At 42.5% G+C, this 23,345-nt stretch overlaps 1 long non-coding RNA gene across 1 annotated transcript in view; it reads left to right on the top strand.

Moving 5' to 3' along the window:
- The window catches only part of LOC138297348 (uncharacterized), a 33,753-nt gene extending 14,096 nt beyond the window's left edge, over positions 1-19,657 (top strand). The window contains exons 2-3 of the long non-coding RNA XR_011204040.1: positions 12,602-12,679; positions 19,638-19,657. This is a non-coding gene — a long non-coding RNA (uncharacterized lncRNA). The remainder of the gene's footprint in view (positions 1-12,601; positions 12,680-19,637) is intronic.
- Positions 19,658-23,345: the final 3,688 nt, after the last annotated feature.

The following is a 23,345-nucleotide window of genomic DNA, read 5'->3' as shown; positions in this document are numbered from 1 at the left end:
CTAAACCTAGCCAGACGTGGATTGAAGGGCACAAAAAGATTTAAGTGCAAAGAAATGCTCACTTTCTAAAAGTGGCATTTCTAGAATAGTAATATTAAATCTGACTTCACCAGTCAGCAGGACTTTATATTACCATTCTGGCCATACTAAATATGACCTTCCTGTTCCTTTCAGATCAGCAGCTGCCACTTCAACAGTGTATGAGGGCACCCCCAATGTTAGCCTATGAAGGGAGCAGGCCTCACAGTAGTGTAAAAACGAATTTAGGAGTTTTACACTACCAGGACATATAACTACACAGGTACATGTCCTGCCTTTTACCCACACAGCACCCTGCTCTAGGGGTTACCTAGGGCACACATTAGGGATGACTTATATGTAGAAAAAGTGGAGTTATAGGCTTGGCAAGTACTTTTAAATGCCAAGTCAAAGTGGCAGTGAAACTGCACACACAGGCCTTGCAATGGCAGGTCTGAGACAAGGTTAAGGGGCTACTGAAGTGGGTGGCACAACCAGTGCTCCAGGCCCACTAGCAGCATTTAATCTACAGGCCCTAGGCACATATAGTGCACTCTACTAGGGACTTATAAGTAAATTAAATAGCCAATCATGGATAAACCAATCAATAGTACAATTTACACAGAGAGCATATGCACTTTAGCACTGGTTAGCAGTAGTAAAGTGCCCAGAGGTCAAAAGCCAACAACAACAGGTCAGACAAAATAGGAGGAAGGAGGCAAAAAAGTTTGGGGATGTCCCTGTCAAAAAGCCAGGTCCAACATTTAGCAAGGTGACTTAAATGCAAAACAATAAATATTGGTAAAATACATTAAAAAAAATAAATTTACATAAACATCTCAAGCACTCACACAGTACTACCCCTAAATTGGGTAAATGCTAAAAAATAACATCTAATATCTTGCAAACACATTCAGACATGCCCAATAAGAAAATACCATATACTTATCTGCTCAGAAGCAGGAAACAAAAGAGGCAGAAAATGGAGAACACAGAGCTCATACGGGGCTGAATATTATTTTACTATTATGATGTTGTTAAAGTTCTATTGGATACTTTGAATGGTTTGCTGCTCAGAAGGAGTGAATAGAATTTAATGAATAATGCTAGCCTCCTGTCTTGATATAAAATATGTATGGGGTAGGGAACAGAGTAATTAGGAAGTGAATTGGCAGTATTGTGATGTAGATGCAAGATGGTGAGGGGAGGGACAGAGTTGAGATCAAATGGTATGTATGAATGTTGTAGTGAGAAAGACTGAAAGTGGTCTGGGGCTGTTTAAGTGCAGAGAATGTTTGGTAAGTGAGACCGATGGAGTAGGTTGGGTAGGAATAGAGAAAAGGGGCTGAGAGGGAAGAGGTTCAGAAAGGAGCCCATACGTAAAGAGGGGGGATTGAGCAGAGGAGGTGAGAAGATAGAAAGGGAGTGAGAGAGTGAAGTTGGAAGAAGAAGGTGAGAGGGTATGATCCAATGGTAGGAAATATGATTGATTGCTAGTTCACGATGTTACAATGTTTGGGTGTGATGGATGGGCGGCGTGATTGTGTATTTTAACCACAAAGTAGGTATGCAGGTGTGTGGCTCAGTGTGTATTAAGATAGGTATCAATGGGAATTGGGTGATATGTGAGGTAAGGGAGTGGGAAGTTAAATAAAGAGTGAGGGAGAGGTAAGAAGGGTAAACAGGAGGATGATAGTGGGTATGTTACAGTGTTGAAATGCATGCCTGATGTTTAGTTCCAAATCTTACATTGTTTTAATGTAGTAAATGGCAATATGAGTATATATGTGAGATTTAAGGTGCGTGTATGTGTGTGTGTGAAATGTTATTGGAAAGTCTGTCCTAAGTGAAGTACAAAGAACACCATTGACATCTAAAATACCTATGGAGTTTTCTAGTTTTGGTTCGGGAGTGGAGGTAGACAACCAGTTGCAGTGGCACAGCTTGGGGCTATTTAGATTTCTATGGTGGTCCTCTGCTGTTAATGGTGTGTGTTAGCCAGGTTCAAATGGAATCAATTTTAATATATGAGTGGACAGTGTTGCTGTGTGAAATGGTAGCGGTCATGAGAGAGGTGTTGGGGATGGGGAAGTCCTATGTTTTTCCAATTATCTCCATGAGTAGTTCTTGAGTTGTGTGATACTCTGTGGAGTGTGGAAAGAATTGATACTGGAACAGGAATATCAGAGGGGTTGCCCCAGGGTAAGAGTATAGCATCTAAAATATGTCCAGTTGTGATATTTGCGTCCTTATCCTTTTGTTTTAATTTTAGAATGAGCAAGTTGAAAGTTTAAGTGTAGGATGCAAGTTTGTTAGGTGGTCAAACCATGTGGTGAACTCTCCCAAGATGGTTATTCATGCATGGATGATGCCTGCTAGTGAGTCAGTGAGGGATTGTGAGACTTTTAGGCTAAAAGAGTGTGGACTGGACAATGATAGGAAAGAATAACATGCATTGACAAAGCCAGTAGGTCTCACCTTTGCAAGAGCTATGTGCTTTGGCAATGTATTTTAGCCATTATTTAAACCAGTGTGGCTGCTGTTCAGCATGGCTAAAGGTTAGTGGCCTGGAGGAGTAGGTTGGGGTAGAATGATACGGGGTAGATTGGGGTAGAGTGGAGTGGGGTAGATTGCATAGAGAGAAATGGGGTAGAGTGAGGTAGAATGTAATGGGGTGGGGTAAGGTAGATTGGAGTGGAGTGGGGTAGAATGGAGTGGAGTTGGGTAGATTGGAGTAGGATGTATTGGGGAAATTGAATTGTGGTATATTGGGGAAGAGTAGAGTGCAGTGGAATTATGTAGATTGGAATGGAGTTGGGGAGATGGGAGTGAAGTGGGGTAGAGAGGAGCGGAGAGGGGTAGACTGAAGTGGAGTGAGGTAGACTAGGGTGGGATGAGGTAGAGTAGAGTGGGGTAGACTGGAGTGGGATTGATTTAGTGGGTTATGGTAGGGTAGATTTGGGTGAAGTGTGGTAGATTGGAGTAGAGTGGGGTAGAATGGAGTGAGATAGATAGGGGTGGGGTTGCTTGGAGTGCAGTAGTTTGGGGTAGATTGGAGTGGAGTTGGGTAGATCCGAGTGGAGTAGACTAGAGGGAAGTTGGATAGTGTGGTGTGGAGTAGATTGAGATGGGGTGGTGTAGATTAGAGTGGGGAAAGGGTGGGGTAGATTGGAGTGGAGTACATTGGAGTGAAATTGTGCTTACTACCCCTGATGAGGTGTTGAAGTGCTTTTCAGCAAGTATCACGCTTCTCCAGAACCCAAAATGATTAGTGGTGGATTATTAGAGAGAAATATGAGTACATTATTAGTATTAGTATGAGTTGATTTGAGCAGAGCATATGTGAGTTTTTTAGTAGGTTTGAATAGAATAATGGAGGGATAGATGAGGGAAGAAGCCAGAAGTGTTGATTAAGTAATAGGATGAGGCTTGGGATGAGTAAAGGAGAGATGGAGGAGGGAAGAGTCTGTAGAAAGGGTTTAGGGAGATCATAGTAGTAACAGGGTTTTGGATTAGTCAAGTCTGAGATAAGTGAGGGAGAATTTAGTAGGGTTGTTTGGGAGATCATAACAGTAAACTAAGATTTGTTGTGAGCCAGGAGTGGTAGAGGAGGGAAGAGCTTAGGCAGGGTTATTTTGGAGATTAAAGTAGTAGAATGGGTTTGGGATGAGTCCGAGAGTGGGGGTGGAGGATAGATTGATAGAGGTACAGAGTGATGGGGAGACAGAGTAAAGCTTACAAGAGAGAATGTATTTATTTATTTATTTGTTTTCCCTCTTGTACAGTAGGATTAAAGTAATAAATAGATACATAAATACATCGTTATGAAATATATCTGTAAGGAATATAATAATGGATATAATAGTTTGAGATTTAAAGTCTGGTTGTATAAAATGAGACTTTCAAGATTAGCAATATTTGAGGTTAATTTATTTGTGTACTTTTCTAACATTATTTTATCTTTCCTCAGTTTTCAAAAGCGAAATGTTTGCTGATAAAATAGTTAAAATATTATTTGCTTATTGTGATAGATAAAATGAAAGTAGGGATTCATAAGTATCTAATCTAACAATTTATCTAGGAACTCTACAATGAGTTATGATCATGTTGGGCATAGAATAAGATACACATATATATGTATACACACACATACATACATACATTGTATACATACTTGTATATACATATATAGGCACACACACACACACACACACATATATATATATATGTATATATATATATCCATGAGTAAATTTACATTTGTTAAACAGGCTTAAGGAGTATATACATACTATGTTATTATTAAATAGTAATTGTACATATTTCTTAAGGAAATGCATATATAATAAGATTATAAATGTTTACTTCCACATGCATATGCAGCTCATTGCTGTTTGGAAATGGTGTTTATGAAGGAAAGAGACAACTTTGAGTAGTCTTCTGAAGACAAGGTAGCTATCCGTGAATCTTATATTTGGGGGTAATGAATTCCATAGTTTGGCCGCCTGAACAGAGAAGGATTACCACCTATAGTCTTTTTTTATGGTGGTGTTTTAAGGTGGGGTGCCAATCTTGAGCAAAGGTTTCTTTGTTGAATGTATTTGGTGATTTTATTCCTGATGAAAAGCAGTCCTGTTCTATGTATTGCTTTGTGGGTGATGCAAAGCAGCTTAAAGGTGGATGTTCCTCCAACTGGTAACCAATGAAGTACCTTCAAGGCAGGGGAGATGTGGGCTTGTGGCTTTACATTTAGTAGTAATCTGGCAGCCGAGTTCTCTTTGTGCTGTAGTTTTTTCATAGTAGATAGAGATGATCCATAGTAGAGGCCATTGGTGTAATCTACTTTAGATAGTACAAGAGAGATAGTAGCCTGGATCTTGTGTGGAACTCCAAGGTGGGGGAAGATGCGTTGAATAGTTTTCAAGGTGATGAAGCTTGATTGTGCTAATTTGTCCACTTGGGCTTTCATTGTTAACTTGAAGTCCATGGTAATTCCAAGGTTCTTAAGTTTCTTTGATACTTGAGGAGGAGGTCTCAAAGTTTCAGACCAGGCACACAGTGGGACATAATTTTCCAGTCACCACATGTGAGTATTTCCTTTTTAAAGTTTGAGATGGCTCCAATTCATCCACTGATCAACGACTCAGAGGCAACTGAAGATTTGTGAGTTTCTAAAGTCTTTGGGGTATTCCAATTTAAGGGGTATTTGTGTGTCATCTTCATATATGTAGCTGAGTTGAAATTCATTGATCAATTCTGATAATTACATCATGTAGATGTTGAAAAGCATAGGTGAGATGACTGATGCTTGATGGCCCCTTGCTTTTGTGAAGTAGGGATTGGATGAGAAAGCAGGAGAATAGATGACATTTGTTCTGTTTTGAAGGTAGGATCTGATCCGATCATGAGCAGTTCCTTCTATGCCAGCTTCATGGAGTCTTTGAATTAGGGTATCATGGTCAACAGTGTCAAAGGAAGCTGATTGGTCCAAGAGAACTAGTAGAACTAGTACAGCAACTCCATTGGTCGACTGTGTTTTTAAGATCATCCCACATTGGGATGAGTGCAGATTCAGTGCCTTTTCCTGGGCAGAATCCAGTTTGGTAGTCTGAAAGTATGGAGTTATCTTCAATGAATTGTGACATCTGGGCAAATGCTGCTCTTTCTATCAGTTTGCCCAGGTAAGGTCCATTGGTAGTTCATCTGTAGTTATTGGGTGTCCTGTGGGTCCAGGTTTGTTTTCTTTAATAACGGCCATATGTATGCCTTTTTAAGGTCTTTAGTAAAGGTTCCTGTAGTTAAGAATTATTGATGATTCTACTTACAGGTGTGGCAGCAGAAGCAGATAAAGGAATGTTCTTGAAGATATGTGCTAGACAAGAGTCAGAAGGGCTGCGGGAAGGCCACCTTGCTTTGACCAAATCCATATATTCACTTTGTGATATTTGTTTGAAGGAGTGCGTCTTCTGAGTTGGCTTACTCCTAGAGGGGTTTTTAAGAAACAGGTTGGTGCTGGTGGTTTTCCTCTGTTTTAAATAGGAGTCCAATGTGTCTGCCTTAGTTGTGTAATGATTTGCCAATTTGTCTGTGAATTCATGAGCAATGGGATGAGGTCTTTCTATGCATTTAGGTTTTTGAAATTTGTTGATAATTTGACAAATGTTCTTTATTAGCAGATTTAGCATTTTAATTCTGCATGAGTAGTACCTTTCTTTTAGATGTTTTGATTGATGATTTGTATCTTTTGTTAAGTTTGTGTAGGTGAAGTTTGTATTGAATGTTGTTTGTTTTGAGCCATGTTCTTAGCAGTCCTTTGATTTGATCTTTTGTCTTTTTTAGTTCTGTATTTCTTCAAGGTGTTGGTCTTCTTTTGTCCTGATTAGTTTTGTTGAGTGGTATAAGGAATATCAAAAGCTTCCTGTAGCCACTCATAAAGTTTTGGAACAGAATTTATTGTGTCTAGATCTGAGTTGGCTGTTAGTTGTGTTTCTTAGTCTTCAAAATTTGGTTTGTCCCATGGTTGATAGATGTATATATGTAAGGTGGTCTTGGGTGTGTTAGTTTGTGGTGGTTTATGTTAGAAAGGTAACAAATGGTGGTCTGGCCATGTGACTGGTGTGATACTTTAATGCAGTAACTAGTTCTGAGTTTGCAAAAATTACATCTAGGATGTGCCCAGCGATGTGTGTAGGATTGGCTACAATCTGATGTAGGTTCAATGTGACTAGACCAGTGGTGATAGTTTTTGGATGTGGCATATTAGGTTTGTCAAACCAAATATTTGGGTCCCCAAGAATGCAGAAGTTGGAGTATAACATTATAAGGTTTGAAACTGGGTCTAGAAATGTGTCTAGGACTGTTGAATTATTAGGTGGAGGTCTGTAAAGGAGGAGAAGGTTACAGGAGGCAGTTGCTGTCGGGTTGCATTTGGTGATGAGTGCCTCACAACCACGTGTGGAAATGTTTTCTGTTTTGCTGAGATTTATTGTTTGTTATAATATAATAGCTAGTCCACCTCCTCTTTGCCTATATGGTTTTGTGTGATGGATTGATAGCCTGGAGGAATGGCTTCATACAACACTGGGGCCATGTCAACTCCCAACCATGATTCTATTATGGATAGAAAGTCAGGTTGTCTGTCAGTGAGCAGGTCGTAGATATGGGGCTTGTTTTTTTAAGTGAACAAGCATTTATGAGCAGGTAGTTTAGAAAATGTGTTTTGGTGGTGGTGTCATTTTGTTTTGGAGCAACATATTTTTAGCTCGTATCAGGTGTGTTATTAGTTGTGATTACTGTATAAGGGTCACAATAGTGCTGTTTTTCTATATTGTGTTCCTCGCCCAACAGGCTTAGGAGGCATATTGTTGGGTATGTGTGTGTTGTTGTGGGCTGAGAGTGACATGATGAGTTTAGTTCTATTTGTAGAGTAGCCTTGTTGTATAATAGACAGGGGGATGCAAAGTTGTTAAGAGTGGCATGTTGTTTATTTTGTTTGCATCTGTTTAGAGTGGAAGGAGTATGGGTTAGGGGTGGTGGAGGTCATAATCTAAGGCTCTAAATTGTGCAATGGATAAGAGTGAGTGAATGAATGTTGCTGTGTTGGGGTGTAGGTGGTAGATGTTTGTGAAGAGTGAGGGCCAGATTTACAAGAAAATGGCGAATCTGCCACCTTTCTTGTGCTCCACCTTCCAGCACCAAACAACACCATAGTAACGCCTTATTTACAATGGCACACATTATGACAATAGCATCATAATTTGTGACGCTATTGTGGTACTTTGCAGGATTAGTGCCATAAATAATGGCGCTGATCCTGCCAAGTAAAGAGAGGCTCATTGCAAGTAATAAGTGCATCATTTTAATGCCTGCTATGAGGAGGAATTAAAAAAAATGCAAAAAAAGGCACACTGAAATGTAAATTTCACTGCACCATTTTTACTGGCCTCGCACTACCGGAACACCGCCCTAGCATTCATTATGCCTGGTGCAGACATAATGTGGCGCAATGCGAGCATTGCACCACTTTGTAAATACGGCAAAGGAGAAAGGCCTCCCTAATGGCACATTAGTGTAAAGAAAATTACTCTAGTGTGGCACCAAGAGGTGCTAGGGCCTTGTAAATCTGGCCCACAGAATTTTATAGTAAAGATTGGTCAGGATTTGTATTATTTGCATAGTCATGAGGGTGGGAGTGGGTGTGACAGAAAGTATTATTGTGTTATTTTAATGTGTTGAAGTGAGTGGTTTGTTTAGTTTTTGTGGAGTAGTGAGAGAAGATATTGATGTAGTGGTTTCCTGTGAAGGATTTTCATGTGAGTTACTGCTGATGAGTGGTGTTTGAATAGTATGGGGGTGGTGATGTTTTTTCGAGAAGAGTGGATGAGGTGTGTTGGAGGGTATGGAGAAGAGTTAAGAGTGTTTGTGTTAAATTTGATCACTGGAAGAAGTAATATGTGTGATAGAGTGAAGTGTAAGGATTTTATGGTTGTGTGCAATTGGTAAAAAAGATGTGGAGGGTGATGGTGGATATTCTGATGGAAGGCTGAATATAGGTGTTGTCATGGTAAAAAGAGGTCTGGTAGGAGCAGATTGAGGATAGTGCTGGTGTTTTGAATGAACAGCGAGCACAACCCTAGCCCTGACAGCCAATCGCAACAGAAACCCTAGAAACTTTAGACTAATAGAAACCCTAGCCCTAGTACCAAGCACAGCCCTAACCCTGACAGCCAATCACAGCAGGAGCCCTAAAACCTTTGTCAAATAGGAACCCTAGCCCTAGTACCAATCAGAACAAAATCAGTGTCCCTTAAGCCAATAAAAATACCAACCCCATCAACCAATCACTACAACATATGTAACAACCAATAGAAACGTATTTAAGGGCCAAGTTACCTTAAGGCCAAGCCCCTGTGGAAGGGAGGAAGGAGGTGCTCCTCTATTTAGAATCTCCTTGGATACAGATGGGCAGAATCCACACTTCCAAGCTAGGAGAGTCTCCTTTTCAGGTAAGGGACAGATAAGAAACCACTGAAATGCTGCTTGTCACACACACAAATATATGGCTTTTTAAAGGCAAAAACAAGTGGATCATACACTTTCCAAACACAGTTTAAATCACAGAGCAGATTAAACAGTCTCCTAAACACACTCTTGTTAGCCACTGAGGTGTATGTAGCCAGGTGAAAAAAGAGAGACAGGGGAGCTTGAGGCAGTCTTTGTGAAAAACTAGGAGAGAAATTTCAAACAGTCACGGGTAAAAAACAGCAGTTTAAAAGCAACAAGTTTGCAGAAACATAGGGCGCCTAATATAAACAGGCACTGGTAGGGGAAATACACTTTTTAACAAATAACAAGAATACACAGAACGTCTGGGCTCTTACTAGTCTCCTAAGACTATGGCTCACTGGGCTGTATTAGGGTGCAGGTAAAGTTGGACTCACAAAATGGAGGTGGCTCTCTTTGGGTTCCCTCTACAAATGTAAAGGTCCACTGTATATGTGAGGGGAGGGCTCAGGTTGCCTGGGAGCTAGGGAGCCAATCACCAGGCCCAAGCCCCTGTAGAAGGGAGGAGAGAGGTGCTTCTCTATTCAGAATCTCCTTGAATACAGACAGGCAGAATCCACACTTCCATGCTAGCAGAGTCTACTTTCCAGGTAAGACACAGATCAGAACCCATTAAAATACTGTTTTTCGCACACTTAAATATATGGCTTTTTCAAGACAAAAACAAGTGGTGGATACACCTCCCAAACAGTTTAAATCACAGAGCAGATTAAGCAGTCTCCTAAACTAGAGTAGATTGCGTAAAAGTGTGGTTGGTTAGTTTGGAGTTGATTGGAGTGAGGTGCATTGAGGTGGAGTGGGTTAGATTGGACTGGATTGGGGTAGATTTGGTGGTACGTGGTAGATTGGAGTGAAGTGCAGTGGGGTGGATTGGGTAGAGTGGACTGGAGTGTGGTAGATTGGGCTATAGTGGGATGGGGTAGATTGGGTGGACTGGAGAGGGTAGATTGGAGTGGGGTAGATTGAGTGGAGTTGAGATTGGAGTGGAGCAAAATAGATTGGGGAGAGCTGAGTGGGGTAGATTAGGGTGGAGTGAAATGGGGTAGGGTGGGTGGATTAGAGTAGGGTAAATTGTAATTGAATGGAGTATATTGGAGTGAGGTAGATTGAAAAGGGAAGGTTAAAGTGGAGTCGTTTGGAGTGGCGTACATTAGAGTGGAGTCGGGTAGATTGAAGTGGAGTGTAGTAGATTGGAATGGGTGGGGTAGATTGCAGTGGTGTGGGTAGAGTGGAGTATATTGGGGTAGAGTATGATTGGTTGGGGTAGACTGGGATAAACTGGAGTGGGGTAGATTGGGGTAGAGCTGATAGGGCTAGATTGGGGTGGGATAGATTGGAGATGGGGCAATTGAAGTAAGATAGGTTGAGCTGCAGTGGGATGGAGTAGATTGGATTGGGATAGAGTGTGTTAGATTGCAGTGGAGTGGGGTAGATTTGGGTAGAGTGGAATGTGTCAGAGTGGAGTGGGGTAAATTGAGTGCATTGGGAATGTGTCAGAGTGGACTGGGTGGATTGGAGGGTGGTAGATTGGAGTGGGTAGATTGGAGTGGCATAGATTAAGGTAGATTGAAGTGGGGCAGATTGTGGTGGAGTGGGTAGATTGGAGTGAAGTAGGGTAGCTTAGAGTGGAGAGGAGTTGAATAGATTGCAGTGGAGTTTGGAGTGGAGTGAGGTAAATTGGAATGGAGTGGGGTAAATTGGACTTGGCTAGATTGGAGTGGAATGAGTAGAGTAGAGTGGAGAGTGAGGTGGACTGGAGTGGAGTCAGGTAGGCTGAAGTGAAGTGGTTTGATGGGGAAGCATTGGAGTGAGGCAGATTGAGGTCAATTGGAGTGGGGTAGATTAGAGTGGAGTTGGGTAGACTGTGATAGATTGAGGTAGAGTGGGGTAGATTTGGGTCGAGTGTGATAGAGTGGGTTGGAGTCAGGTAGATTGGTGTGGGTGGGAGTTAACTGGGTTAGATTGAGTGGAGTGGGGTAGATTGTGGTGGAGTGGGATAGACTGGATCGTAGTTGAGTGGGTAGGGGTAGGCTGGAGTGGAGTAGGGTAAATTAGGTTAGAGTGGGGTAGATTTAAGTGGGGTAGAGTAGGGTAGGTGAATTGAGGTGGGGTAGACTGGAGTAGTTTGAAGTGGAGTGGGGTAGATTGGCAGAGTGGAGTTGAGTAGATTGGAGTAGATATTAGCGAAGTGGAGTGGGGTGGGGTAGATTGGGGTACATTGGAGTGAAGTGGAATAGATTTTAGTGGAGTGGGGCACATTGGAGTGCGGTAGAGTGGAGTGGCATTGAATGAGTGGCGTAGATTCGAGTGGCGTGGAGTCAAGTGGTGCGGCATGAGGCACGGAGAGCAGTGAAGTGTCATAGAATGGAGTGGTATGGTAGAGTAGTGTGGGATATAGTGGAATTGAGTAGTGTGGAGTATGCATGGTGTGGTAGAGCATTGCCAACAACGCATTTTCAATTGAATTCACCTTTACATTTGCACCGAAAAACGGTTTTACTGCACATAAACGATAACGTGTTCAAATTTCATTGCGCAGTGTATTGATATGTTTTGATCATATTCAAATAGTTGATTCCACCACACTTCAAAATTGCAAAAAATGTGCTTCATTTGTACTAATTCAGATATATTCTGAAACATCAGCACAGTTTATTTTTTGTGTAGTAGAAACAAAACATCCTACTACCTCTCCTCTTACTCAGCAGGGTTGTCACATAACTTCTCTCACTTTGAAGTCAGTGGTAGAAAAGTAAACACCAAGCTCCCTCAGAAGAGAGAGTTTGAAATCTGAACACTATCTTTGAATGCACAGCAAATATGACATGATAAAGAACAAGATTTAAAGGCCTGTTTACTGAAAGCGAGTTTGTGAGAGAATACAGTAAACAAGGTTTGGGCAATGAGAGGGAGGAACTCAAGGTGGACGGCCAAAAGCAAATAAAGACAGCAAATAAAAAAACAGGGAATGTGAGTTACAAACCACAGAGCCAATGGTAAGCAACGGGTGGAATGCATTTGTAGGTCAGCTTTGTGAATGTCCCCAAGATGTCTTCAGCAAACCAGACAGGTGTGCTATCTGGTGGGCTTCAACCTAAAAATGTTGGCCGTGATTGAGCAGTGCAGGAGGAGTGACTGAAAATCTGGTGTGTGGTTTGATAAGATTTTAGAAGGTATATTGTAATTTTGTATGAGTGTAATACCTCCTCTTCCATGTTTTATGGGTTTATAGTGTATGAGTTTATAGGTGTTTGGTAAAGTATGTGTGTGATTGAGGCACATTCCTCAGTAAGTCAAGTTTCTGCTAGGAATAGAAAGTCAATATTTATGGGGGGCAGGGCAATATATATGTCAGTGCAATGTTTAGATATTAATTGGTTTTAGAAGCATAGTGTGGATTGAATATTGGAAAGAAATGAAGTAGGGGTGAAGTCAATTGGAAGGAATAGATTATTGTCTTGTGGGTAGTGTTTTTTGTGATTGTGTGAGCAGTTGTGTTTAAGGTGTGCCTTTGTTCCAGACTGATGGGACAGTACAGCTGCTTCTGGATGTGCAGTCAAAATGACAAACACCCTACCAAAGACCTTGGAGCTAAGATGTAAGTATAAACTTATATGTGAGTAGAGCTTGATCAATATGTCTGCCCAGGTGCCATATACCCATTTAAGTACATGGCTTGGAGTTATGTTTTTCCTTAGGGCCCGATTCACAAGGGTAAACTTAGATCTGAAGTCAACATTTAGACCTGAAGTAAGAAGGTCCAATTCACAAAGGTAAACTTGGAGTTCCAGTCTAAACTTAGACTTAAGGTCTAAGTTTACCTTTATGAATCAGACCCATAGTGTCCAGGGAGTACTAATGACCTTAAAGTGGCATTCTGCCAAAGACCATCTGGTGGAGGCATCCTTGTCTTTCAGAAGAGACGCCAATGAGAAAAACTGCTAACTATAAAACAGCAGATTCCTATATGCCACATCATACATCAAGACACAAAAATGCTAAAATAAACAACCTGGGATACACTGCTCTCTTTTTTGCTATGATGCATTCAACATTAGAAAACCTCCCATGCCAGACAGAGGTGGCCAAGATCTCACCCATTCAGTAGTACAGCTGCTCTCTAGCCCTCAGTCTCCCTCAAGGAAAGCGATTTTGGTTGTTACAGAGGGAGTGGAAATGGAAGATATCACAATGATAGCCGGTGGTGCCAGATGGTAGGCATGAATTATTCCCTGTTCTCAAAGGCTGCTGCACTCTCCAAGGCAATCTGCAGTGGTGTTATGGAAAGTGAAAGTTAGATGGGTGAGAATGTTATATGACTGAACAGTTGATCTTCATAAGTTAAAAAATCGGCTATGAATTTCTCAAGTTAATTTGTTTATTGCAAGACTGACTTTTTCCTTTCTCTCAGTGGTGTCCCTGTGTTGTCTTAGATTAGTTATCTCCCCCATCCTTCTTCTAGGACAGAGGTTCTTATCCTTTTGACTTCTGTGGACCCCCACTGAATCACCACTGGAAGATGAGGATCCTGGCCTGTGCAAAAACACACAATAAATGTGGAATCAAATGTATCGAAAAAGTACACAATTTATGGAATTATTATGTAATTGGTAAACAAAGAATTATCCAAAAGTCAAAGTTTTACCTTTAATGGGAATATTGAATCTTTTCAAAATATGTTTTTATTTCTAAATACGAAAGGAAATATTTATAAGCCCCTACCGCCATCTTGCGCTACATTTGTGACATTTACTTTGACACAAATGTGGCGTTAATGTGGCATTTACCACGCGCCATATTTACTAAGTGGTGCAATGCTTGCATTGCCACACTTTGTAAACCCTTGCGCCATATTATGCCTGCACTAGGCATAATGTATGCAAGGGGGCGTTCCCCTATTAAGGGGGCTGAAAAAATGGCACAAGGAAATCTTTGGGATTTCCTTTCGCCATTTTTTCAGCACTTTTAATGCCTGCCAGAACAGGCGTTAAAAGGGGGCACCCATTATTTTGAATGGACCCCTAAGTACTCTTCAGGAGTAGCGCCAACATTTTGGCTTTACTCCTCCAGAGTACATCAATAGCATCACATAAAATTACACAATCGCCCTACCCTGCATCATGGTGAATCATATTTTAAATACGACATACACATGGTGGCGATAGGGGGGCGATAAGGGGCGCAAGGAAAGTGGCGCTGCACTGGGTGCAGAGCCATTTTCCTTAGATCTGCCCTGAAGTTCTATACTAGACTCTAAAAAAGTATATCACTTTATCTTTTTTTCTCATAATCCATACTCTCTTTGTCTGAGCATTCTTGTGCTTCATTTTAAGCCGTCAATTAGCCATGCTAGATTCTGTTTACTGTAATTGTGCTGCTCTCAAACATCAAGCGAAGGTTACCGATTTAGTTTTTAGTGTCCAATTTTTAAAACCTTCACATTTACAGAACATTTTAATTCTTTTGGTTTTATAGGTTGCTTTTTATGTATATATACGTTATAATCTGACAATAATATTTAATTGCTTAAACAGTCACGGAACCTATTGGTAAAGGACCACTTGTTAATAAGCGCTGTTCTAAGGCTTCCCACTTTTGCCAAAATAAATCTAAGACGATGTTAGGAAGTCTAGCATAGGTTCCCAATGGGAACTCCATTTTGAGCATTTGTGGCGAGGGAAATTACGGAGAGATCAGATTTTGTATTTTGCTGTGATGGTGAGGACTGAAACTTTGTATTTTTAAGATGTATGCGATTCACACAAGTGAACCAAGAGTGTAGTTGCTATTGGTGCAGTAGCATCGGGGCCATTTTTAGCCTGATAACTGCCATATTTTATTACTCCAACAGCAGTGAACCTGGCCATTTTCCTTGCTTGCGCCAGGGCCCATGGCATCCTTGCTACGCTAATGGAGGTGGCTAGGCCTGGTGATGCCTTTGGTAGAACAAATGACCACCTATGCCCTCTTAGCAATCACCCCATACATGCATGGCGGGTGCTGACAAGCAGATCACGCACTGCAAGTTTTGAGTCGTTTTTCCCCATTTAAGAGGTAGTACGGCTTCTCTGCTGCCACATCATTTATCCAATTAAGTCTTCCAGGAACCTAGCAACATCTGAGTCTGCGATGAAGTGCCCTTTTAGGATGTAGAGTATAGGTAATCGTTCAATATCATGCCAAAGGATATAGAACTCTATAGGTAGACATATAGCTGTCCATTGTGGCTGTCGTTGAGGTCAGATATCCACTTAAACAAATGTCATCTTGTATTAAGTGTAAAATGTTTTATTTTAGACGCCTGGAGGCTCACTATTTCTTGCCTGCAATTCTTTAGCATCATTTAATATCATTTAAAAAGGTTTCTAAGCACTTTTGAGAGAACAGTGTATGTCATTAGTATACATTTAGAAACCCCATTTTTTGAGTTTTCGTTTATACCTGCGTTTCTACAAAATGAATGCACGTTTTATCAATTATTGATGATGAGACAAGTATAAATGGTCAGAAAATAACATTCCTGACCTCTGGGAACAACAAAGCAGCCCGCGACATTCCAGACAGTGCCCCTGTGTCTGAGGAAGGGTGTTGTGGTCTGGAAACAGTTAGCATTCTTCAGTTGGCTGGGGTCTATTTGACAAGGCATGCTGTTTACATAATATGATGTTTAGGAACATTCCAGAAATTCCAAGAACGTAAGTGAAAGCTGATCGGCGCATTCCATTAATCTATCAGGATATGTGTCGATCATTGTTCCATCGTGTTGCAGTGTTTTATGAACATAATATCAAAATGCACTTTAAAATTTGAAATGCTTTGCTTTTTGTGATGCTGGCGAGAAGAGGTGCCAATTCAGTGTCTGTTCTCTTAAACGTGAGGGGCCTGATTCAAAAACTGCACCTTGTAGAACTTTTTGTAGTACCACAAACAGTACTACTAAATGTAAGTTGTACCTAGACTCATGTGTACCGAGTTCTCTCCGCACATGTAAGTATGGGTTTTAGTATTTCTCGATTCTTCTGACCTCTTCTCTTTATTTTCTTCTGATGCAATCGTGCCCATCTATATTGCTTTAACTTTAACAATGTATGCGATCACACAAAATACTGGAAAGCATGCAGTATTACCCTTGTAATGGTCTGCTTATAACAAATGTAATAAAGAAGTTTAAAAGTAAAAGTATAAATTTGAGTTGTAAACGTGGGAGGGACATGGGGGCATGGACGGGAAAACGGGCAGACTTAGGGCCTGATTCTTACCTTGGCGGTCGGCGGAGAGGCGGCGGTCGGACCGCGAACAGACCGGCGGTCCAAAAAATGGCATTCTGACCGCGGCGGTCACCGCCGCGATCGACCGCCACTTCCCCACTCCGACCGCCACGGCGGTCATGACCGACGGGCTGGAGTTCGCACACTCCGGCCCGGCGGTCGACCCAAGACCGCCAACCGTATCATGACCCTGCTTACCGCCGCGGTTTTTGGCGGTCGGGAACCGCCATGCGAACCATGGCGGTAGGCACTATCGGGGCCAGGGAATTCCTTCCCTGGCACTGATAGGGGTCTCCCCCACCCCCCACTGCCCCCCACGAGTCCTCCCCCCACACCCTCCACCCCCCTGCCACCCCCCAGAGGTGGTACGAACCCCCTGCCCCCCCCACCCGACATGCACATACACGCACCCCGACATGCACGCACCCCCAACATGCACATATGCACACCCCCTACACACACACATACACAACGGGGGCACATACCCGCACACATACATGCCGACATGCGCACCCGCCGAACTACACACATTGCCCAAAGGCACAGCAGCACCCCCCGCCCGCATGCACGCACTCACACACCCCCTCTACACACCCCCATGCACGCACACATCACACAACACCCCCCCACCCCCTACCCCTCACGGACAATCAACTTACCTTGTGCGTTGGTCCTCCGGGAGGCGACGGGAGCCATAGGGACGTGACCGCCAACAGAAGACCGCCAACAGAAGACCGCCACACAGAAATGTGGGTCGTAATTCTGGGGGCGGTGTTCTGCTGGCGTGGCGGTGGAGGTTGACCAGTTTCCACTTTCCCGCCGACCGCCAGTGTGGCTGCTGGCGGTATTCCGGCGGAACGCTCCCAGCGGTCGGAATACGCGCAGCGGCATACCGCCGCGGTCGGCGGTCTTTGCCGCGGCGGTAACTCGGCGGTCTTGCGAAAAGACCGCCAAGGTCAGAATCAGGCCCTTATTCCTAAAGCGGATGGGATTAGGGAGCGTTAAGAGGGGTTTAGGAGTTCTTAGGGAGTGTTTTAGGGGGGTGTTCCCGCCCATTCCCCCACCCACACACACACACACACACACACACAAGAGTAAGCCAGTTGCTTTATTCTGAAGGTGGGTACATTTAACTTAAACTTTTGAAGTAAGTTTACACTCGGAGTTTGGGAATACGCAAAATAGGAAATTTATGCCAAAGTGTAAACTTACGTAAACGTGTGAATTACTTTTGTGAATCAGCCCGAGGTGAGGATTTTTGGAAAGCTTAAGAAATAAGAAGAGGGCATTACTCATCAGTCCTTTCAACGCTTTGCATCTTCGTGTGAGGAAGTGGTACTGATGCATAGAAAATGTTTTGACTACATGCTGGTCTTATGATAACATTTTCTAATATAGCACTTCCAACCGTTTCAAGCACTGCCAATAACACGTATTACTATTATCCAGTTTGAGGGTAGTCAATTTACTAATTTTAGAAGAAGGGAAGACTGAGTTGGCATTGCTGGGATTCATAATCTGCAGACCACTTTTGTCTGCGACAAGCCTATAGCTCACTCAGCAAAGCTCCCCACTGGGCTGCTCTGAAATCTGAATATTCTTGTGCTTGACTATGGTCGCTTTAGAGCAAGGGTCTTCAAACTGTGGGGTTTGCACCACTAGATGGGCCTTAAGTGATCCTGCAAAGGGGGTGGGGGGACAAGCTCTGGCCAAAAGAAGCATTATGCAGATGTCAGTGCTTTATTTTCAGCAGAAAACAATTTATTGCATTTTTAAAAAGATTCCAGAATTTAACTATAATGTTTAAATAAGCCTAGATGTGTAAACATTGCCAACTTAATAGAATAATTGTGAAAAATTCTGAGGGGGACAGATGATTTTTTTATTCCACTGGGGGGTGTGAAATTAAAACGTTTGAAAACCACTGCTTTAGAGGGATCATCGGCCATGGACTCCAGTGAGACACCTGGATTAATTGGCAAATCTCCCTCAACAGGCGAGACTTCAGACCTAAACAGTATCATACATGGAGTGGAGAGGGATTTAAGGTAGCCCTGAATGAGGATGCTTGTAAGAGAGGGTATAAATGCATTTACCTGGGCAGCCTGAAACACCTTTGTACTATTAAGATACTTGGAAATAACTTCTCCTTGCTTTCTTAGGCCATTGTGACATGCACGCTTGGCAATTATGGTCCCATGCATCTTTAGCAGAGCCGTTAAGATGGTTCTTCACATCAAGCATGGTAAAAGAAAATATGATGATGGAAACTTGTGAGTGCAAGTCAGCTGTTCCAAGCTAGTGATTATTTTCAGCTAGATTTCATAAACCCCTTTTGATGCTACTACTATATGTAGTGTTCAGGAGAGACCTTGTGCTGCTGTCTTTCACTCACTCACTTCGGAGATGTTTAATGTTTTGACTTTGAGCAGGAGAGTATCCCTATCAATCCTATAAAGCAGAGGTCTTGTTCGTGCTCACTCCTAATATCTGTGAACTCACAGCTGATGACCACAGGTCTTGGATACCCCCTGAAAACCTAAACAATCCATCCCCTGTCTCCGCTTTGAACAGTCCATAGCCTTGGTCTTCCAAGTTAATCAGGTCCTTTTGACCTCCTTCTTTTATGTGAGGATGTTGAAAAAGATCATCAAAAAAGATCATCCATTTGTTGCTATGGTTGTACTGCTTCAGGTTTATCAAGGTGGTCATCTTTTCTTGCTTGGATTGCTGTAGCTCTCTGTATCTAGTGTTCCCAGTATACTTTGAATTTGACCTTCAGTTACTACAAAATGCATCTTGTCATTCCATAGCAAGACTCATGTCTAGTGTTCAGAAAGTTGTTAAGTAGCAATTTAGCTATAATTGTTTTTAGTGTTTCAGTTATGGTCACAAACTAATATGTTACCTTCTAGACAATAATAAACAACTTGCTATTTGGCAAGCTGAGATCTGGAACATTTGTGCTGTTGCTGTGTTGAAGTGCGTGTTTTTATTTCTTGCTTGCCTACACAGCTGTCTTTGTGACCTGAGTTACTGCTACTTTAAGCTATATATTGGGAGGGGGGGGCGGGTGCTCTGCCCCCAGCAGGGCTTCTCTAACCTCAGGTTGTTGGCTGTTTGATGTAATATTCCTAAGGAGTGCTTGCATTACAGTGCAGTAGGGAGTGTTGTACATCTAAGAAGTACTCTGAACCATCAAGCATGTATTCTTTATTTCACAAACATATACATAAAGCAATCACTTTTATTTTTTTCATTGAAGCAAGCTTTTTTAATGTTGTACAGAGAACCTGAAATACAAGCTAGACCTATTGACTTTGCCAGAACCTGTTCAACACGCTAAAAAGAGACTTTGACTAAGATTGTGAGAAGATCTCAAGCTCCTTGATGAATACAAAGGCCACCACGTAAGTGAAAATTCGGAGTAATGTGCCTGAAATTGAAAGCAAATGTAAATAACATAATGATCTAAGCATACTCATTAGAACATGCAATGCAGAGAGTAACATATGACACAATTGTTATAGTTTGCATGGCAAAGGTTGACCTAAGTTGGCTTTGAACTTTCAAAGTGCCATTCATGGAACAATGACAAAATCACAGTTAAATACTGCACGGCACAACAGTTTTGGTGCCAAATAGACAGAGAAAACACAATGCAGCACAGCAAAAAAATTGCTGTGGTGCGTTTCATTAACAGGGGAGAGGGAAACAGACAGTCGCAGCTGGCGACTCGGCATAGTGGGGGGGTAGAAGGAGGCAAAAACAAAAATACAACAAATATACATATACAAAAAAAATGTACTTACTGCGTTGCCTCGCTGCTCCCGCGTCGCCGCCTTCGCACTCCAGGCACGGGCTCCCAGCCTGCCCTGCGCCAATCATGACACTGCTCAGAGCACGCTATGATTGGCTGGGGCATCCTAGTTGGACGCTCCAAAGCAGACGGGGAGCCTGGGCTGGCTCTTTCCAACTTGGCTACACAGCGCCGTGTTGGAGAGAGCCCTTGTGCACATGTGTGTTTGTCGGGCCCGAGACGGCTGGCCAAACATACGTGTGCACTGAAGGGAGTGCTCTGTGCACTCCCCTCCATGCTCATCACACCCATGGCCATGCCCCTTTAGAAATAAAACGACAATAAATAGTGTTTATTGTTGTTTTGTTTCTAAAGATTTGCAGCTCCTGCCGCTGCTGGCGGGGGGGAGCAGGGGACGCTCCTCCGCCCTAACGAAGGAGCCACCCCTGAAAACAGAGCCATATATCCTAAGAACTGGCATTGGTCTGCTCTCTCCCTCTCTGGCACACTTTTGGCTCCAAATCAACAATGCTTGCACCAAAGGGGAGCCTTCCTGCTTTAACGCTTTTTATGCTTTAAGACATTTCCCTCTTTGTATGTGTGCTGTAGAATGCATTACACATACAAAGAGGGAAAAACGATCTGCAATGAAAACAGTTCTCCGCATTACGCCTGCCTCAGGGAGCTATAGCATTGCAGTGCAAATCCCTGTCCACATTTCTTTGTAGAGAGAGATTTTGCATCAAAGCCCATGGGTGCTTGCATAGCAATGTCCATGCCTGAACCATGAAAAGTCCCCTTGATGCAAAGAAACACAAGGTCGCTCATTGCGCTGCGTAGAGTTACCTTGGGTTACAACTCAAGGCAAATCGCGATTTGCGCTGGATTGTAAATCCAATAGGGTTCACAATAAAAAAGTAATGCAAACCTATTGCAAACTCTAGGTAAATTAGGGCCTTGCTTTCTAAATATAGCTACGCCCATGCTGATTAGGCATGTGCAAAGTTTTTACTGCGCAGGAAAGGTAGCACGTAGATCCCTGCTTTTGGCTTACCAATTATGTTATGCTTTGGGGTGGTTTTTCCCACGAATTGGAAATATCCGCTCCATAAGTGCTAATTTACGCTGCAAATTGGTGTGGCATTTTCTCCGGAGTTAACAATTACACTGCTTTCCTTGATACATTTAAACTGGATAGATCTTGGGAATCTTTTTTTCGAAATGTTTTAAAAAGAACAGGAAACACTGGATTTCAACGTGAAAGTAGTAATCGTAGTGTATAAAGATTTAGGGAAAGTTTGTGAGCGAACGTTTTTGCACGTTTCTTCCACCACTACGCTTAATCCAGCTATAAAATAGCTTCAAGTTTATTGCCTTCCTGTGAACTGTGCTGGTCATCTGAAAACAGTGGCCTTATTAAAGACAGAGGGATGAGCCGACAATCAGCATTTTCGTTGCTTCCTCGACGAAGTTCAGCTGAAATTCCTTCTCGTTTTTTGAGGCATGACGGATAATTTTTATGAGACGTATAAAACTGATAAGTGGCTGCCTCGCTCTCTATTCTTTCAGGCGTTGCTCAGCTATTTTTATTTTAATGCCTTTATGGGGCTTGAGCACTTGATTGCTTTTGACCCTCCTGTTCCGTCTGAAGAGCTGTTGGGAAGCTGAGTCACCAAGTGCACGAGCCTGCCTTCTCCTGAAGAACGTTGGGCTCACAAGAGCAGCATCTGTGAGAGTCGAGCAAGTCTAACGTGCACAGGCAGGCTGCAATTGCTTTATGGGTTTAATTACCACGCGCGCCCGAGGTACAAGCAGCTTCTGTTTCCGGTAAGCTTCTAGAGCTGCGTTGCAGTAGACTTGTTTATTGTCGTGTCTCATGGACGTTAAAACATGCATTTTTTTATGCAGCGTGAAATTGGACCGAGGGCGTTAGAGCTCTTTACAGGTGAACGATATACAACTTTAGGCAACTAGAGATTAATTGATTTGTCAAGAATCGCAAGCTCTTGAGTTAAAGCCCAGAATTAAACCTGGTTCCTCAGTTCGAAAATGAGCAACAGTAGCCAGTAGGCCACTTTGCTTCCCCTCTTATGAAGGTCTGCAAAATCCATCCGGCTGAGTTGTTGGACTGCCCCTGAGGCCCCAGTGCCTTATTCAGGGTGGTGCCACAGCCACTGGCTTCAAAGAACTCAGGCAAGGAAACTGAACAATGATCTCATCACACATGGAGAAAGCTCCCTGAGTGTCAGGACCATGAGTTATTTTGTTTTGAGATATAATCCTTCACTTTAGGGTTTGCTTCTGAAGTGCTGCATGAGTCAAAATAAAATGGAGGCCCGGACAGCATTGACATAATGAAAGTGCATCTGTCAAGAGGCTGGAGACTAGAGTCTCCACCAACTTGTTGGGCTGAAATTTGGCAGAAAGCTGCATGTTGATCCAGAAAGTCATCTTTTTGTGATTTGGTGTAAATCTCTTCAGTAGCGTTTGAGAAATGAAGGTTCCAAATTTATGCATATATAGAAACACGTTAGCAACACTTTACCTTTGCAGTGCTATTGTGGAGTACTGCTGTACCGAGAGCTCCAAAAATGCAATCTGATCAGTGGGTTGCACAGTTTTATGACTCAGGGGCTCTGTCCCTGTGTCATAGGAAATAACATAAATAAGATTTCAGCAGCAGAGCATGGGTACCCTGACCAACTGGATGTAGTGGTCAAATCAAACATTTTGTTTGGTGGTGCAGTAGTACAGACAGTAGTGCTGAGATGGGCAGCGGACCCCCCATGAAAATTTGTAGTACCATGGCACCCCATAAAAACTAATTGTGGGGGTCTTAGGGCATTGCTTGACCACAGGGCTTGGTCAGCAACAATGGATGGGGTGCCCACAAGAGGATGGGTGTCCACAGTGGGTTGGGTACATGTGTTGAATGGCATGGGGCGTTTTGTAAAATAACAAAAAACAAGAAATTCATTGAAAAAAAAAAAAAAATTAAAGTCAGGAGTTAGCCACTAACTGTGCCCAACCCAATACTGCGCACAGCCACTGGCTGTGCACAGCACAGGGTTGGTGTGGTAAAGTATGATTATAAAATATTTTCTGTTTGTTTAAAGCACCCTAAATTTCACTGGCATAAGCACAACATAAAGAAACAAAATAATTTGCATTAAAAAGGAACCTTGGAAATTCACTGA

The sequence above is a fragment of the Pleurodeles waltl genome, chromosome 5 (genome assembly GCF_031143425.1).
Source record: "Pleurodeles waltl isolate 20211129_DDA chromosome 5, aPleWal1.hap1.20221129, whole genome shotgun sequence".
Classification (NCBI taxonomy): Eukaryota; Metazoa; Chordata; class Amphibia; order Caudata; family Salamandridae; genus Pleurodeles; species Pleurodeles waltl.
This window is presented reverse-complemented; position numbering and strand designations above follow the sequence as displayed.